Source organism: Excalfactoria chinensis, chromosome 1 (assembly GCF_039878825.1).
Source record: "Excalfactoria chinensis isolate bCotChi1 chromosome 1, bCotChi1.hap2, whole genome shotgun sequence".
In the NCBI taxonomy this organism is placed as follows: domain Eukaryota; kingdom Metazoa; phylum Chordata; class Aves; order Galliformes; family Phasianidae; genus Excalfactoria; species Excalfactoria chinensis.
The window spans coordinates 110,424,564-110,444,028 of record NC_092825.1 but is presented as its reverse complement, the minus strand read 5'-3'; the positions used below and the strand labels follow the sequence as shown (position 1 = coordinate 110,444,028).

The 19,465-nt window shown below is 34.3% G+C and overlaps 1 protein-coding gene across 2 annotated transcripts in view; it reads left to right on the top strand.

The window, feature by feature from the left end:
* Nucleotides 1–19,465, top strand: part of IL1RAPL1 (interleukin 1 receptor accessory protein like 1) — a 659,497-nt gene that overhangs the window by 166,194 nt on the left and 473,838 nt on the right. The gene's annotated exons all lie outside the window — the stretch shown is intronic.

Genomic DNA, 19,465 nt, shown 5'->3' with positions numbered 1-19,465 from the left:
AGGTTTGAATGTCAGATCTTGAAGTCTGATTAGAAACTGGTAAGAACATCTCTGAAAATATCAAGTGCTCCTTGTAATTTTAAGCACCCAAATTTAGAAGTTACTTCTGATTTTTCAGATATGCTTCTACTTCTCTAGAACAGGAGAATAATGTACTCTGGTCTCATAGTGGTGCAGAAATTGATTTATTGATAACTATGAAGAGTCAAAGAATCTAATGAGATGTTGGTGTTTGTTTTCAGACAATGATTTGAAGGATCTAACAGTGAGGATGAATAAGTGTTAAGTAATTCTCATTAAATAAGCACTGTTCATTATATAACTGAATGCAGCAGGGGTTCTATGGGAAGAATACATTACTACCATGTCAATAAAGATGTATATGCAGAAGGATTTGAATGTTTAAGCACGAATTAGTTTTGCAGTACTGTAAATGTTCTTTGAGAACAGTTATTTTAACTCTAGTAAGTATACGTTTATTCATGATTTGTGCCCAGAAGAGGAAAAATTGATTTCATCACAATACACAGCTAAACAGATGTATTCGTAACAGAGGGAGCCGCTAATACCTGACTTATAAATCCTGGCTGCATTGACATCCACATGAAATTTGCATTATGTTGCCAGTATCAGGATTTCACTCCATGTGATTCATTTTCTTATAACTTTTACAATGTGAAAACACGAAGACCAGGATTATATTTTATATTTTAAGTAAATAAAACTGCATGTTGGATACTATTTAGATAATTTTTTTATTTTTTTATTTTTATTTAATGTTGCCACTTCTAATAATTTCTAATTCCATTAAGATCCACTACTATTGCAGTCTGTATTTCTGTGCTTCTTTAGAATTTAGATAGAGAGTTCTTTGTTTTTGGTTTTGTTTGGTTTATTTTTCCTTCTTTTTTTTTTTTTTTTTTTTTTTTTTTTTTTTTTTTTTCTCTTTCTTTTTTCTGGATAACCTACATGTATTGTGTGTATATTTTGTGTGTATATTTTTAAAATAAATTTATATAAAATACATTTTAGGACTGAATCAGGAAATCTGGATTCCTTTCCTTTTTTGATAATGCTCATTTCACATGTGTTAGCTACTTACTTACTGGTGGCCTAATCAGATGTGACATCACCGTATTTATTACCAGTCTGGTCAGCAGCTTGCTCACACACTCTAAATTGCATGTTTCACATAACTTTATTTTCTTCACTAACTTCCTTTGAATGCCTAGGATTGAGAAGTTAATACAAATACTAGATGAAACGGAAACTCTTTGAATCCATACCTTTGTCCTCTTCAAGTTTTTCCCCTTCTCTAGTATGTCCTCATTCTAGTGTATTGGTGAATAAATAAAGTCTTCTGAATTACTATTATTTTTTTTTTTCCTAACTTAAAATACTATTTTATCTTATTTTATTTGTTTTTTATTTTTATTTTTATTTTTACTTTTACAAAAGGCATTAACTTTATTAATAGATCATCAAAATGTGATTTGTGTTTGGGGTACAGAAATAGTAGCTAATCCATTCTGGCCTTAATTTCACCTGTTCTTGTATCAAATGTCAACATTTGCTATTAATTACCCTGGAATGGTACTTGCAGTATTTTTCAGGAGCCATAATAAGAACAGTAGAATTTCAAACATGGTAGTGCTGAAATTGTTAGAAAAGGTCTACCACATTTGATACATATAGGATTTATGTTAGAGAGCAGTTGTTATAAAATAAATACAAGATGAACTACATATATGGTTAGAAATCAGGTTAGAGACATATTATTGAGTTTCTTGTCTCAAAAATCAATAACAAGTTTAGATTAGAAAAATGAGAGTTTAGGAAGTTTAATCTTTCATTTATGCTATGTTGCCTGAGGTTTTGAATTACAGGACACTGAAAGTTTTCTAAGGCTCTTTTTTAATGTTCTGTGCAAGCATCAAATAAACTATAAACTATTATGGAAGCAGAAGCAAATCAGAGTAAAAGTTTAGAAATAGAAGGGAGTAAAGCTGTAGTGATACATCAGTGTCCTAAGACCCCTTTTTTCTTTTTTACACTGAGGAACTAATGCTGTGCAAGAAACATTAGATGTTGTACTGAGGGACATGATTTAGTGAGAAATATTGTCGATAGGTGGTAAGGCTGGATGATCTTGGAGATCAGTTCCAACCTTAGTGATTCTATGATTCTGTGATTTATATTCACATCATCCAATTTCATAATATAAATAATTTCATAGTATAAATAATATTTAGGCTTTGTTTGGACTAGATGGTCCACATGGATCTCTTGCAATTCAGGATATTCTATGATTCAATGATCTGATTGTTTCAGCCGGTATGTAGCTGCACATTATTTATAGTAGCTCAGGGGAATTTTAAGAAAGTGTTTCTACATTGACACTATAATATTACCATGGGTTTCATTGTTTGTTTTTCCATCTAATAACAAGCATCAGAATATTTTCCATGGGCTTTCCAATAGGATAGGACTGTTCGATGTCTTTCCACAGGTATGTTTTGCTCTGTGAAGATACCATGAACAAGCCTTTGCTGTATATTTAAGCTGTTTAAAAGAGTAGTGTAGATTTCTACTAGTCAGTACAGAAATATTTTTTCTCTTCTAAGGTGATCTATGTTCTTATACTTTGTCTTGTCCAGAACATTTTCCTAATAAAACTGTATGTGCTATAACTTTCCTGCATGGCAAACTGAGGAATGTATGTTTGTTAAATTAAGTGCTCATCTTTTTTGAACATCACCTTCATTACATTTTTTTTAGAAAAGGGTCTTGTTACAAGTTGCAGGTGACAAGGTAGTTGCATAACATTTTGCAGTTGACTTGGACATAAACACAATTTCATAGCAGGAACTTCTGTTTATAAAGCTCAAAAGCAATCAGACATGTTTAATGAAATTGCATTCCATGACTTCTGCTTACAGGACAGACTGATGTACTAGATCAGCAAGTCATTTAGATGCAACAGCTAAAGTAAAAGGACTTTGGTGTGAGTTACAAGAATGAAACTCTTGAATAGAGCTCCTTGGTTTGTTTGAAAATAAAACTATAACTTTTATTTCTATGTCATTTAAACTTCTGAGAACATGGAAGAAGAAAAAGAAAGAGAAAGAGAAAAAGAAAAAGAAAAAGAAAAAGAAAAAGAAAAAGAAAAAGAAAAAGAAAAAGAAAAAGAAAAAGAAAAAGAAAAAGAAAAAGAAAAAGAAAAAGAAAAAGAAAAAGAAAAAGAAGAAGAAAAAGAAAAAGAAAGAAAAAAAAAGAAAGAAAGAAAGAAAAAAAGAATAGTTTGCATTAGAAAAGTAGGCTCTAGGTTCTGATTAAGATGGACTTGGGAACATCCTTTGTTGATCCAGATGCATTTCATGTATGTCTGGTGCAATTAAAATGATGAATTCCTATCTCCCTCCTCAGAATGAGCTTCTTCTGTTGCATATTTTTTCTCTGTGCCTAGAAACACACACAACAATGGAAGTACACGTATAGAAGTATATGTTCAAAATACTGTCATATTAATTTCACCCTGGCTTTTGTTTATTAATTGAACTTCAGCTTGACTCATGTATGTTATTTTGTAAGTAATATTTTGGTCTAGGTATAAACACTTTCAAATGTTAGTTACAAATTATTTAAACTTTCCTCTTTATAAGAAGATTGACTTTAAGAAAAAGGTTCAAGCTTTATGGCTTCCCATTTCAGAATAATTGGCTGTAGATAGGACATTCTGAATGAAGATGTGCATTAAGTACTTGTGAAACATAGACTGCTAATACAATTTCTGATTGTTGAGAATCAGTGTGTGAATCTTTGTGTGAACCTTTCCCTTCTTGAAGTTTCTTGCTATCATAAAAAAATTATACTCAGCTTGTTTACCAAGATGTCTGGTAATACTGAGTTGCATCAGGATGTCAGTGACTGCTTCTCATCAATATAATTGGAACTACACTACATCAGATACAAGATAAAAAGTAGACATGCTGAAAATTACACAACCTATTTAAGAACCTGACTCTAACACTGGGAATGTACAATATTTTTCAAATACAATGAAACATTTAGTTCATTTTGTCTCTCCGTTGCTTTTATATTCACTTTCTGATCTAACTTGTTTGCTGAGCCTAAAGGGTTTAACAGAGAGAAGGCAAGAATGAACTGGCCAACTTTTCTTCCTAGTACGTTCTTTCTTTTCATAGAATTTTTCTCAAATAGGCTCATTAGATAAACAAATATTTTAGTACACAGTCTTTGACAAATCATAGATGTTGCCACAATCAAATAATTGGCCTTTGCCAACAAATCAGAAATCTAACATAGGGACCTCCCAAGTGGAAGTGGGAGCAACTGACAGATGGCAGCAGAGGGACAGTTTGACAACATGGCATCTGACATGGAAGTGTACATGAAGCAAAGGAGAATAATTGAATTCCTCCGTGAAGAAAAAATTACATCCATTGACATACATTGTTATTTGCTGAATGTTGATGGAGATCAAACAGTGGTTGGGAGCACAGTGAGATGCTGGGTGGTGTGTTTCAGCAGTGGTGATAGTGGTATGAAAGACAAGCCACACTCTGGAAGGCTGTTGCACAGCTGCCACACATTAAGAGTGTTTTGATCAGCTCATCTGTGCAAATTGGTGAATTACAACCAGGGAACCATCTATGAAGCTGAATATCAGCTTCAGTGTGTTGGAAACAGCAGTGGCAGTGCTGAAGCAGTGCACAGTTTCTGCCAGGTGGGTCCGGCAAGTACCCACATAGGAACAGAAAGAACACCATATGCAAGCGTCTCAGGACTTAATGAACCAATAGGAGGCTGAAGGTGGCAGTTTTCTGGATTGCATCAGTACTGATGAGGATATGTAAAATGGCAGTCCACAGAGTGACAAAATGTGAATTCCCCATCATTGAAAAAGTTCAAGATGCAGTCCTCACCAAGTTAATAGATGTGTGCTGTCCTCTGAGCTAGGATATAGATAATCCATTAGGATTTCCTGGAACCAAGACAGACCATCAAAGTCAGGAAAGGGCAGAAGATAACCTTTTTTTTTTTTTTTTTTTTTTTTTTTTTTTTTTTTACAACATGATAATGCAAGGTTATACAAGTTTGAAGGCTGTGGAGCACATTGCCAGTCTTGGCTGGACTGTTCTACCATAGCCACTGTCTAGTCCAGAGTTGTTGCCTCCTGATTTCTATCTAATATCTGAGCATAGGAAGTTCCACATGAATGTGTGCAAGAACTTCTTTATGGTGAGGCTGATGGAGCACTGGAACAGGCTGCCCAAGGGGGTTGTGGAGTCTCCTCTGGAGATATTTAAGACCCACCTGGATGCTTACCTGTGTGACCTGGTGTAGGGAGCCTGCTTTGGCTGGGATGTTGGACTCATTGATCTCTGGAGATCCCATCCAGCCCCTACAATTCTGTGATTCTGTGATTCTGAGATCTATTTCAGCTGATGAAAGATTGACTGAATGGGCAGTCACCCTGTCGTACTCAAAGCAGCTGTGAAACAGTGCACTTCTCTGGTGTGGATTTTTTAAGTGTGGCATACAGGCTCTTCTTCATCACAGGTGAAATTGCTAATTGTGGTGACCATGTTGAAAAACAGTGTTTTGTAGCTGAAGTTTGCTGTATCAAATAGGGCTCTTGTGGTGTTTGTATTTGTTGTTGCTTCAATGGAAATAAGTAGGAGATGATAATTTTTTTGTATCCAGAAAATATCTGTCATACATGCAGAATCCTTATGTGCTGTACAATTAGAACAATAACAGCACATGTTCTGTAGTGTCACATCTTAAATCTCTTGGTATGTATCAGTTACAATTTATATTTATTTCTTTATGAATAAAAGTTAATTTTGGTGACGCTCTATTAAACATTAGGAAGCAGAGAAGGCCTCTGGCTGCAAAGTAGGAGTCCTGAGAGTCCTAAACCTCCGTCTGAGTTTGTCCACCTCAGCACTTCCACATTCTCTCATTAGAGAGCCCTGAATCTTGTAAGCCCCGGGCTTTAGATCAGTTCAGTTTTAGGGTTCTTGGAAAACTTCATCACCTTCTCTTGTTGAGGCTTTCTGCTGTTGCTGCCACAAGGGAGAGTCTGAAAATAATGACTTGAAAGCTGTCTCAGTAGGAAAATCCTAGAAACTGCAGGACTAGGGAACTGTGCTGTGAGGTATTATAAAATGTAAAACTAGAGTTACTTTTCTTACAGCATATCTTGTCCACTTAATTGACTGAGGAAAAATTGTTAAACTGCTAGGGAGTTCGTGGGATCTTAGGTCAATTGGGCCTCAAGGTACCATTTCTATCAGACAGAAGCAGATGGAGGGTAACTGTTTTGGAAGCCTGCCAAAATTATAATGGGGATGATAGGAAGGGACCTATTGTGAGAAAATATCCTTTTAGCTGGCAGACATCACAAAAATTGTAATAAGCGATACTGCTTTAGAAAAAGAAATTGCTGTGTTGATATTAGAAGAAAAAGTTCTAAGTCTGAAAAAATACTTATTTGTAATTGTGAAGGAACAAGATGTAATGCAGTGATATCTGTAACTTTCTGTAGCTTTATCAAACAATTTTTTGATGAATGATTGCTAAACAGGCTGGATAATACTCTTGTTCTTGTAGGCATAGTCCAAAAAACTGGTGATTTTCAGTCTGTTTTAAATAAATAAATAAATAAAATCAAAAGACTAAACAATTGGTGTCTGTGTGAAGCCTCGTGGGGAAGGAAATGTTACTTCTACTTTCCTTACTGTGTGACCTTGATCTGCCTGTTGAAAATCATAATGTAGTATTTATCTTCATTATGTAGATTTTTTAAAATAGGGAAGTACATAAAATGTCTGTGGCAAGGAGACATGAGAAGAAATATTGAAATAATGAAGCTGAATTAGCTTCATAAGCCTTATATATCTTCGTAAAAATAAACAAAACAAAAAAGCAACGGTGGGTTTTACTTTATAAGTTTAGATTGATATTAGTGAAGCAGGAACACAAGATCAAGTTTGCATATCATTGATATAGCTCTCAAAGGGACATCCTTGTAAACAACACAGTAAAGTAGAAGTCTGGAATATGATTATTATTTCCTACACTTCATCAGTCTTTTGAACAGTAAACATTTCACCCAATTAAGACCCTGCCCTGGGGATAAGGTTGACCCTTGTAAGTGCGAGAAAGTGAAGATGCCATGAATAGCAACAGCAAACATGATGGTGAAAGTACTTCTAAGTGTTCTTTTTCTCTTTTATTTGGTCATTGAACTGCAGAAAAATTAAGTTTAAGTACTTTACCCCAAGCAAAATTTTCTATTTGCTAATGTTATGAAAATTTCTGTATAATGTACATCCTTAGACATATCACTTCTCTCAGTAGTATAAGTAATCAGTAAAATGTTGTTGTTCTGCTTTGTTTTGTTTTTAACCTTTTTTTTTGTTGTTATTTTTTCCTGCTTTTTTTTTTTTTTTTTTTTTTTTTTTTCCCATTTCTGAAATGCTTATTTAAAGTAAATCCTTCTCTTGGAAATACTAGCATTCTAGTTAATAATATAATAGTAAGAACAGCTTAGATATATGTGTTCTTAACATGATTAATAATAGAGAAGTTTAACTACAAGAGAGTGGGGAATACCATATACTAAACCATATATTTTTTAAGCCTTATTCTGATGTTGTCTGTTCATAGGCAAAATCCCTATATGGAAATTTTCTTCTAAATTACTTTGGTCCTTATTTTTTGTCCTTATTTTAACTGTACATATTTCCCACTTCAAAAGGCTAGGTTACTTAAGAAAATTAATAACCCGAATTAGGTTTTAATGACATATCTTACTGTCACATTGCAACTATGTCAAAACCCATCAGGCTTCTAAACTTCTTTAGTTCTCCCTGTCACGGAGAAAAGAAATTAAGAGGAATATTTGTTTGACCAATTTGTGATCTTGTTTATCAGGGAAGACTGAAGATGCGGGATTAGATAGGAGATTATACCATTTCCATGAAAACATTAAAATAACTCAGTAAGAAGTTGTTTTCCACTTACATGCATATTTAACATTATTCTTTGGAGACCACAGAAACTCCTTTTCACTGGATTATGATACAGTTTGATAGTGAACACTTTAGCAAAACAAAATTCATTATCTTTGGGAGGTACATTTCACAAATATTAATGCTGAATTACTCTTCAGTACCTAATAAATAATCTTCAAAAAAATCTTTTGCAGCCCTGTTAAGTAAGAAAAAGCTGAGATTCTCAGTGAGAAGAGGTGATGACAGCCTCTCTTTTCACATTTTAACTATTTTCCAAAAATCTATTAATCGTTTCTGTCAGTTATTAACACAAGTAAGCAAGATGCCCTCTGAATGTCTATCAGGTTGACTGGCCTAATCTGGCCCAGTAAATTCAATGAGTGTTTTGCTAAGCTTAATTAAAATTCAGCCCTGCATTTGAGCAAGCCGCAGTGGTTTGGCAGACCTTCAAAGGTCTATACTGCAGCACAACAATAGAAGTGATAAAGGCACACAATGACAGTAAATATAATGCAAATGTTCCCATTATTCACAAATCATTTAGGAAGTTGCTTCTCTAAGTATTTTCTCCTTTCTGTGTTGATAAAATTCAAAATTGTGGATTTTTTTTTTTTTTAAATTTTCAGTCCCTGTATGTTATTCTTAACAACCTACAATTTTGTCTTTCTAACAAATTGAGATCATTCTAACAATTCAAAACAATACTGTGTGTACATTATTGATTTATTATTCAAGGTTTACAAATGGCAAAATGTGACTTGTGCTTTGCTGTGACAGTGTCCTGAGAATCTTATTGGGTAATGCATTAACTCAACTAAGTAATCCTTCAGGTCTCTTCATCTACTGTTCTTGACTGTATATTGCCAGTTCTAGATTTCTCCTAGTATTATGTAAATTGCAGTTCTTTGCCACTGGGTGTGAAATTGAGCCTTCTCTACAGTTACTTTTAATTCCTGTAGTAGAATGTTATGTCTTTGAAAATGTTTGCTTTCTTCTATTAAAAAAATCACACATGTCCTAAATGTCTTCCTTATTTGTCATACCACTGGAAAAAAAAAAAAATATATATATATATATATATATATATATATATCATCATCATCATAGTATCATAGTATTGTGCGAGTTGGAAGGGACCTTAGAGATCATCGAGTCCAACTCCCGGGATTCGAGCCCTCTGTGTAGCAGAGCGGCACTTCTACCCCCTGCTCCACAGGGGGGGATTCGAACCTGGGCCCCCTGGTGTTGCAAACGGGAATTCTACCGCTGCACCACCGGACATATATAAAATGTTTTTTAAACCATATTCTTTCTTCAGAATTAGAGCTTCCCTTAGAAAAACAATTTGTCAAGATCACATTGATTATGTGGGGTTCCATACCAGAAATCCTTTGGAGCAAATTTCCATGTTTTGTACTTCATTATCAGTATCCCATTGGTTTTGTAATGTACTGTGTGCTACAGCTGTTTTAGTTCTCTGCTTTCTTAGTGAACACTGCTACCAGTCAGTTTGAGGAAAATATTCATTTTATTTTGTTTTGCCTTCAAAGTGGGAAGTCATGGAACAGCTATTCCTTATTTCATGGAACAAAGTAAACTGACTGTCATGGAACAGTTTTTTATATCTGAGAAAAAGAACTTTGCAAAACAACCCCCCCCCCCTTTTTTTTTTTTTCTTTTTTTTTCATCCAGTAGCTGAAGCAGAAGAGGAGAAAAGAGAAAAAAACTGAAGGACATAGCTGTCATTATTGATCAGCATTTCTAGAATCAGAGTTTTGTCATAACAAACAAAACTTAGAATGCTTTTGAAAGAAGAAAGTGGTGATTACAGAAATAGAAAAATCACTAGGGTGATATTTTCCGAACTGTGACCTATTGTTTGCTTTGATGTTTGGTGTTTGCTAAACTTCATTTTCTCTACAGAGATGCAATCAGAATCAAATATATGTTGCAAGATAAATACAAATCTGTATATATATAATAAAGGACGTACATGTAGTTGTAGAAAACAGTATAAAGATTTGAAGATTTGTATATATATATATATATATATATATATATATAAAGATTTTCATAGGAAGGCTAAAATCTGTTATTTAAATTTAAAATTCCTTGAGTGATGAGATTTTAAAGGTGATTCAGTACAATAATGAAATTATGTCAGATAGATCATCTTACATTCTAGTATTTTATTTTCTGCAAATCTAATGTGGACTTTGTTAAATGAAAATCTTTTCTTGAACATATTTGCAGAGTTTGTCATATTTCACTAGGTAACTGTTCAGCATTCAGTTAGTGGCCTTTGCACTCTACTCTGTTTAGGCTTACTGTTGTGCAGTTGTAGTAATACCAAACAGTTTAAAATGTTTAGGAGATTTCTATGTACTGGTAAAAAGAGTAAAATGTGATGATGAAGCTTACAGATTTGGTTTATGTTTATTTAGTTTTGAAGTACAGAAAATGATCTTCCTAAAAGAGAAAAATGAGTAAGCATCCCTTCATTTAAAAGATTATGAGTACTGTCTGTGAAATTAGTTATGAATAATAGTGATAAGACATTTAATTCACATTTTAAACTATCATCTATCATTCAATATCATTTTACCATGAGACATCTAAAATGCAGTCATTATCTTTATAAACTAGGTTTCTTCCCAACTGTTTTTCCTAAATTGCCTTTTGATAACACGTAAAATTAATCACTAGTGGTAAAGGTCCTGCCTAGTTGCAAGTGCTTTCCTCTAGAAAATGGAGATTCAAAAAGAGTCTGACTTTAAAAAGTAGATTTCACTTCAGTTCTCTTTCCACCTTGAGAATGATGTGAATTAATTGTGGTTGTGTTGTTACATATTTAAAATTGACTTTGGTAAACTTGAAATGGATTCTTCTAACTATTTTTATCATGTTTATTTCAAAAAAAGTTTATTGTGGGATTAATGTAGATCTAAAATAACCTATAATTTCTTGTTTCCTGTAGCATTGTAATGATACCAGATTAGTTGTCCCTGGTTATTAATAAGGACATTCCAAGTTGTTCCCATGGTACTTGTATGTAATAGAGAATGGGCAGAAACAGTTAATATACAGTATATAATATATAAGCTCAGGTAGTTGGAGACATGGATATATAAGTGCACAATTTATACTGAAACAATTTTATTCCAATAATTATTATTGCATGCAATTTTTATGATTATATTTTCTAATAAAACATTAGGTCTTTATTTTTATATTAGTTATTAATATTAAATTACTTGTTTTAATTGTGGTTAATATAGAAAAGGAGAACACAGAAATAGAGAAAAAACAGTTAAAGATCATGAGTGAAACAATAACTAAATACTTAAAGTACTTGGTGTAGTTCCAGATCTGCTGTTTAACACTGTCCACAATAGTGTCAAGAAGTTTTATATGGACTTTACTAAGCTGTACATCCATTCCTGAAATTTTGCTGTATATGTATATGTTTCTGCTATCTGATTACAAAAAAAAAAAAAAAAAAAAAAAAAAAAAAAAAAAAAAAAAAAAATTATGTATGTACATGTGTAATCCTTGTATGTTTATTTCACACTGTATGTCTTTGTTGGACTTTACCTTCAGATACAGTTATTATTTATTTAGTTTTTTCATTCAATTGCATTATTCAAAAGGTGGCATTTGACTAAAGTATATTTTAATATGTATTTACTGTCTGCAAACCTAAAAAAATCAGTGTACCGTTACAGGGAAAATGGTAGCTTATTGCAGTCAGATATGTACAACTAGAATACTTAGTAATGCCAGAATCATAATAATGGTAATTTTAATTCTGGTACACGTGAACTTCAAGTTTAGGATTCTGGAGGGCCGAGAAAGCTGTTATATCACTTACATTTACTTAATCTGGTACTATGAGAAGTAGCATAATGACACTATGTTTGGAATAGCTTTGAATGACAAAGATATACATTTTCTTCATTTTGTTTTGTTTTGCACGGAATCAGTCAATCACAGAATCAATTATAGAATAGCTCAGGTTGGAAAAGACCTTAAAGATCATCGAATCCAGCCACAACCTAACCATACTACACTAATACTAACAACCCTCCACTAAATCATGTCCATGAGCACCATATCCAGATGGTTTTTAAACACACCCAGAGATGGTGACTCAACCACCTCTCAGGGGAGCCTATTCCAGTGCTCAACAACCCTTTCCATAAAGAAGTTAGCCCTGATATCCTACCTAAACATCCCCTGTTGCAAGTTGAGGTCATTTCCCCTGAATACTGGTCTGTGTATAGCAAATTTCACTTCTTTGTCTTGTTTTTCCTTTAGAATTAGAAATTGCATTTTTTTGAGAAGGCTTACTTCATTTTGACTTAAAAATTCACAACTTTTCTGAAACACAGGAACATGTGCAGAAACTTGATTTATATTATAACCTTGGAAACCAAGAATATGGCAAACTGACAACGTTCATTCCTTTGTTCTTGTGCCTTCTATTTAATGCTAGCATCTCATGTTTGGACAATTAGAGAGAAATGCCTGAGAAATTATTTCTTTAGTTACCTCAGTTATTTTCCAAACCAGTCAAACTGTTTTCTAATCCTATGAATTTCTCTAGATTCATGCATTTGGGTGAAGTATGTCACTATGAGATTCTACATGGTCTGTGGCCCTGTGTGGTGGGCAGCAAGAGAGACACAAACACACACACACAAAAAAAAAAAGAATTTGTCTTCTTATTTTGTTGATCACATAATCTATGCTGTTCATGTTTTGAAAAAAGCTTCTGTCTGATTGAAGTAGATTTTGGTATGTGAGATTTAAATAATGCTGACTGTGACATTTACAAATAGAAAGTTATCTGAAAACAGTATTTGAATGTTTATTTCCCAGCAGTTGCACAAACTGGTATTCTGGCATGTGTCCTAGTACTAATTTATTTCTGAAGTTGCTATTTTCCTTTCCAGAAACTCAACTTTCAGTTTAAGTCATAAGTCTTTCAGAATTTGTCATAAGGAAAATGCACTAGAGGGAGACAAGTAGTGTTGCTGTTTTCATGTCTTATCCAACAAATACTTCATGTGTCTGTTAAACTATATGATGAGATCCATGGATTGATATTTTTCAGGAGTATTAATGCTAATACACAGTGTAAATCCTGCATGTCTCCTTATTATAGTATCCTGAGTTTTCACTTCGGCTCACTCATGTTCCCTGGATCTTAAAATTATAAACAATTACATCATCCTATATTTTACTGAACTCTTAATGTTATTAGTATGATTATGTTTATATATTTACAGAATAGCTACTTAAATTTTTAGTTATACGAGTTGTTCAGTTATAGACTCCAGATTTAGCTAACTTGCATATAATAAAATATGTACCAGGCATGTACATGTTAGATATTTGACTACATCAAATTAACAACCTTAATTAAAGGTGTCACCAGGAATTCATTTAGTGTTATAACTTTGCTGTGGATTCAAAAGTCATATGAACAAACATTTCTTTACTTACATGCTAAGCTTCAGGTTTTGCTGAGGGAGGTTTTTGGAAATCTCTTTCATCCCCTTTACCTTCAAAGATTCACTTAGCATTCTGTTCGTACTCGGTTTTAATTACCACTTTATAGTTTGCAAAGATAGTATGCAGCTGTAAAGTACTGCACTTTATTGCAGCAAGAGTAATATTTATCTGAACACATAAATTACTGCTACTGTAAAGAATGGGCCTATTTTACTTTATCAGCAACTAACTGGAAGGTTAATGGCCATGATGTATCATTTATGTTGTGTAAGAAACATGGAGTGTTCTGTACTGTAAAGATTTACAGTGTGGAAGTCAAATCTTGCAGTATCCTGGCACCTTTAACAGCATACTTTAAACTTGGGAATTGACTTCAAAGCACCTAAATTAGGTTAAAACAGCATTAAGACTCAAAAAGAAAATCACAGTCTTCTAATTAATGCATGCTTTTATGCTTATATGCATAGGAATGCCTCAGTTTTTTAATACACTAAATGAGTAAATAATTGAAGTAACCTAGATTTTTCAATATTTAGTATATTTCTGTCTATAATGCATCAGGAATCATGAACAGTCATATGAACAATTTTTTTTTTTTTTAATTAATTTTTAAAAAATAATTTGATAATGAGTGAATGAAACTGTGTTTAGAAGGAACTTCATCACCCTTTAGCATTCTATTGTGAAGTCCAGACTGTTCAGTGAGAAGGGCCATGTTCCACCTTAGGGACATAATGGGAATATTACATTTACTGTCATTAGAACAGAATGCAAAGGTGTGTTTTAGAGAAGTGATCCACACACTGCAAAGGAATGGTTAAGTATATTGCAGTAGGATCCTAAAAGTCTCATGAAATGCCAACCAAGAACTGTCCAAAATCTTTGTGCTTATTAGAATTATCTAATTAGACATAATTATGACAGGTTTTTCTGCAGTTTCATTTTATCCACAATGGAAATAACTCTTTTAAGTATCTTGATATTTCTTCCATTTGGCTCAGTTTACACGTCTATTTTATTCTGGTGGGATTTCATCCTATGCCTACAACAAAAGGGCACTCCTCTGCCTTGCTGTCCTGTCCTAGAAAGATTCATTAGACTAGGAAGAGAATATTAAAGTCAGTCATTTTACCAGTATTATGATTATATCATTGAGGTGATTAGGAGCATTATCAGTTATTCTCCTTGCTCCCAAGAACGTTGATTTTTATGTATTCATGCAAATTTACAGTCATTTAATTTTAAACTACTCCAAGAAGCTAGTTATCAGCTACTATGTCTCCTTTCTTACCACTAGGCAACAAAGTTAAATTCCTGCTTCTTCACTGCTTGTAGTTCTGAAACTTGATTTCATTACAGTGACCCACCTTTAATGTGCTGCTGAGGAGTGATACAGCTTTCACAGAATCACAGAATCACAGGGGTTATAAGGGACCTCGAGAGATCAAGTCCAAGTCCCCTGCCTACAGTAGGTCACACTGGTAGGCATCCAGATGGATCTTGAATATCTTTATAGATGGAGAGTCCACAACCTCTCTGGACAGCCATTCCAGTCCTCCATCACCCTTATCATAACAAAGTTTTTTCACATGTTTATCTGGAACTTTTGTTCAAGTTTTAGGCCATTACTCCTTGTCCCATCACTATGCACCACAGGCCTCATCAATTTGCCTCTCACTTCCCTTTAGATATTTATAAGCATTAATAAGATCCCCTCTCAGTCTTCTTCTCTACAGGCTAAAGAGACCCAGGTTGTTCAGCATTTCCTCATACTCCAGTCCCCCAATCATCTTTGTGGCCTTTGCTGGACTCCTTCTAGGAGTTCAGTGTCTTTTTTTGAACTGGGAAGCTCAGAACTGGACACAGTATTCTAAATGTGACTTCACTAGGGAAGAGTAGAGGTGGACCTTCTGGCTATGCTCTTTTTAATGCACCCCAGGATACCACTGGCCTTCTTGGCCATGAGGGCACACCCACTGGTTCCTCTATAGGGCAGTCCTAATTAGTGGTTAGAAATATTTCTTACGGCTTTGCTTTAAAGTAGAGCCTTTCTTGATACTACAGATTGCCATATCACATTCATTTATAATAATAACTTTAGGTAGAGGTATGCTTTTTGGTTCAAATTCTTGTTGTGTTCTAGGACTAAATTATTTCTGAACAGGATCAGAAGCAGAAGGAGTATCAGCATGGAGAAGCTACTATGAAGCTTCTCAAAAAATAATGGTACTGAAAATTAACTGCAGCAATCCATCTTTAGTCATAAGTTCTTAGAATCATGCCTTTTGTTTTATGTTGTGTTATACAAAAGGCACCCCAGATTATTGTCTTGGCATGGTCATCAGAACATGGCTTTCTATTTTGAGATCTTTAGCTGCCATAAACTAGACTAGGTTCTCTACCTGTAGTGGCATATCTGTTAGTTATCTTTCAGCTACGTTAGCAGTGTAATTTTTGTGCCCTGAGGAAAGAGTTGGAGTCATCATAATATCACAGTATATAATTTGGTAGATTTTCATGTTTCAAAATGCAAAAATTTGTTCTAAGAAGTGGAAAATAATAATTCCATTAGGTAGCTATTCATAGAATCATAGAATTACCCAGGTTGGAAAAGACCTTGAAGATCATCAAGTCCAACTGCAGCCTAACCAGTACCCCTTCTCTAAAAAAAAAAAAAACAAAAAAAAAAAAACAAAAAAAAAACTCTGCTAAATCATATCCCTGAGTACCACATCCAAAGCTCTTAAACACATCCAGGGATGGCGATTCAACCACCTCCCTGGGGAGCCTATTCCAGTATTTAACTATCCTTTCTGTAAAGAAGTTCTTCCTAATATCCAAACTGAACTTGCTCTGGCGCAACTTGAGGCCATTTCCCCTCATCCTGTCACTTGTCACTAGTGAGAAGAGACCTGCCCCACTCTCACTGTAAGAACCTTTCAGGTACTGGAAGATGGCAATAAGGTCTCCCCTCAGCCTCCTCTTCCTCAGGCTAAACAGCCCCAGCTTCCTTAGCCTCTCCTCGTAGGGCTGATTCTCCAAGCCCTTCACGAGCCTCGTTGCCCTTCTCTGGACCTGCTCCAGTACTTCCATATCTTTCTTGTGCTGAGGTGCCCAAAACTGGACACAGTACTTGATATTGTATTGATATTTATTTGAGGGCAAGCCACATTTTTGGGTGCATTAAACACACCATATCCAGCTGGTCATGAGAGATGACTTTCTCATTATGGTTCACATTGGTGTGACCTCACTCCGAGTATTAAATGCAGTTCTGGGCTCCAGTGCATAGAAAGGATGTTGTGGTCATTGAAAGTGTCCAGAGGGCACCAGAGGTGGTAACAGGGCTGAAGGCATGTCCTGAAAGAGGAGGCTGGTCTGTCCAGCCTGGAGAAGGGGAGACCCAGAGGTGACCTCTACAGCTTCCTGAGAAAGCAAACCATAAAGAGGTGATGGGCTCTGATCCTGTTGATGACAGGGCGGGAATGGCACAAATCTGCCAGGTGAGAGTCAAACAGCATCAGGGAATTTTTTTTACGATAAGGATGGTCAAACACTAGAAGAGGATTCCTGGTATGGTGATTGATGCCCCAAGCCTGTCAGTGCTAAAGAGGCATTTGAGTAATGGTGTTAATGATATATTGAAACTTGTGGGTAGACCTGAAGAGGGTCAGGCAGTTGGACTGGAAGATCTCTGTAGGTTCCTTCTAGCTGGCCCCTTCTGTTCTGTTCTGAATTTTTAAGGGTTTCTATCTTGAGTTCTCTTACTTGTATTTTCATGACTAACAGGGTAATGCTCAACAACTTCACTGTAGTTAGTCTACCACATTTTATTTATCCATCAGTAATTTGCACTAAAAGACTTGAGAACTGAACTGGATCTTACTTGATGAAATCTTCCTAAGAGTGATTCTTTTTATTTTCTTAAATACCCCAGTGTTTTATTTTATTTTTTTAAACCCTTAGTATTCTGCCCATTTTGGTTTGTTTTCCAAGATACTTTCTGTCCTTATGTTGTACTTTTCAAACCACAAGCATTCCTCATAGTTTCAGATTGAGTGTTTTGTGATGTAGTGAAATAAGTTTTTGCTAGGAAATATTTTTGTTGGTGGTTTGATGCTTTGTACTGTGCTAAATTGTTGTGGTTTAACCTGGCAGCAGCTTAGCACCATGTGGCTGTTTGCTCACTCTCCCCAGGTGGTATGAGGAAGATAACTGGAAACAAAAAAACTCATGGGTTGAGGTAAGAACTATTAGATAAATCAGAAAAGGAAAATGAGAACAATAATACAATAACTCCCTCTCTATATGCATATAAACAAATATATCAACAAAGCAATTACTCACCAGCTCTGCAATTACTCCAGCATCCAGTCCCATGCCAACTTGCCACGGATTTATGACCTACCACATGATGTCACATTGTGTAGAACAGCCCTGCCCTGCTCCCTATCTGACGTCATAAAGGCAATATCTCTTCCTTATTCAGTGACCCAGACCCAGGTACACTCCCATCACTCAGCAACATCAAAACGTCAGTGTGCTATTGATAATTTCTTTGCTGAAACTAGTTTTGTTTTGTACTGATCAATCAGAAAAAAATATATATTTCAATGTATTAAATAGAATTTCCAGCAAATGATGAAGATCAGTGCAACTTTCCACTTAGCAATGAAGCTTACTTAGTCTTTAGGGAGGATATAATTAGTTACCTGTTATTATTTCTTTTTTTTTTTTTTTTTTTTTTTTTTTTTTTTTCTGTTTTGTATTTTAGATATCATTCACAGATATTGCAAATTTTTTAGACAAGAACATCCTTCTTTTCTTTATAATAAAGTGTTTAATGCATTTATAGTATTCCATCTGCAATGTTTTTTTATTCTAGTAGATGTAATACAGCCCCCCAAAAGGAAGAGTTCCAGTAATATTTCCATATTGCATAAAATACCACTTTAAAGAGCTGTTCTAACTAATGGCAGTACATATACGTTCACCAGACATATATATGTAATACATATATATATACACATATATATGTAAATACAGGATGTCTTTGATCAAGTAGTACCTTACTTTACTAATTTATTTATTATTTGGTTTTGATTTATTTTATTTACTTTTTTAATATGCAGTGCTAAAATGAATAGGTAGTGGGAAAAAGCTGCCAAGTTTGGTAGATACTGCAAGTCTGAGATTCTGCTATTGATCTGCTATTCGATTTTAAGAAATCACATTTTCCTGTTTCACAGCATCTCCTTTACAGACCAGTAAGACAACAGTAAGTTGTTTTTCTTTTTTAAAATTTAATTACACTGTGCAATTGAGACTATACTGTGCAGTTCAACTAAGAATCAAAAGTAATAATACACACATTACTACTTATTCCCCAGAATTCAGATTCCATGTCTCTCACATGAAATATTTAAATACTTTTTAAAAAGTTTTTTTGTGTTGAAGAGCTGACGTATTCATTCTTCTGATATAGAAAATGATTCATTAATTTCTTTTATCAAAGTGTAAAATCATTTCTTACTTAAATATTTAAGATTAGCAGTGAAGTCCCCATCAATCAATTAATAATTTCTAAATTGGCTCTTCCCAACCTATTTTTAATTGTGTGGCTGTAGGAGAGTGTCTTTTCCTTTTACCTAGAAGAAAATGAAGTATTCAAAGATTCAGTTGTCCAACTTTGATTTCTTGCTAACACAAACACTTTCTTCTTCCTGTATTTCTACTCATATTCTAGCTCCAAGTTTTCAGAGATCGTGTTGCCATGATATTTGCTTGAGAACAAAGTAACTTTCTAGAAACCCTATTATTATATATAAAATTTATTCTGTGTTTGTTGGAAGACTCTGATATTGCTAGGTCCAATATCCGTATACCTTAAGCTTATGGTGGAA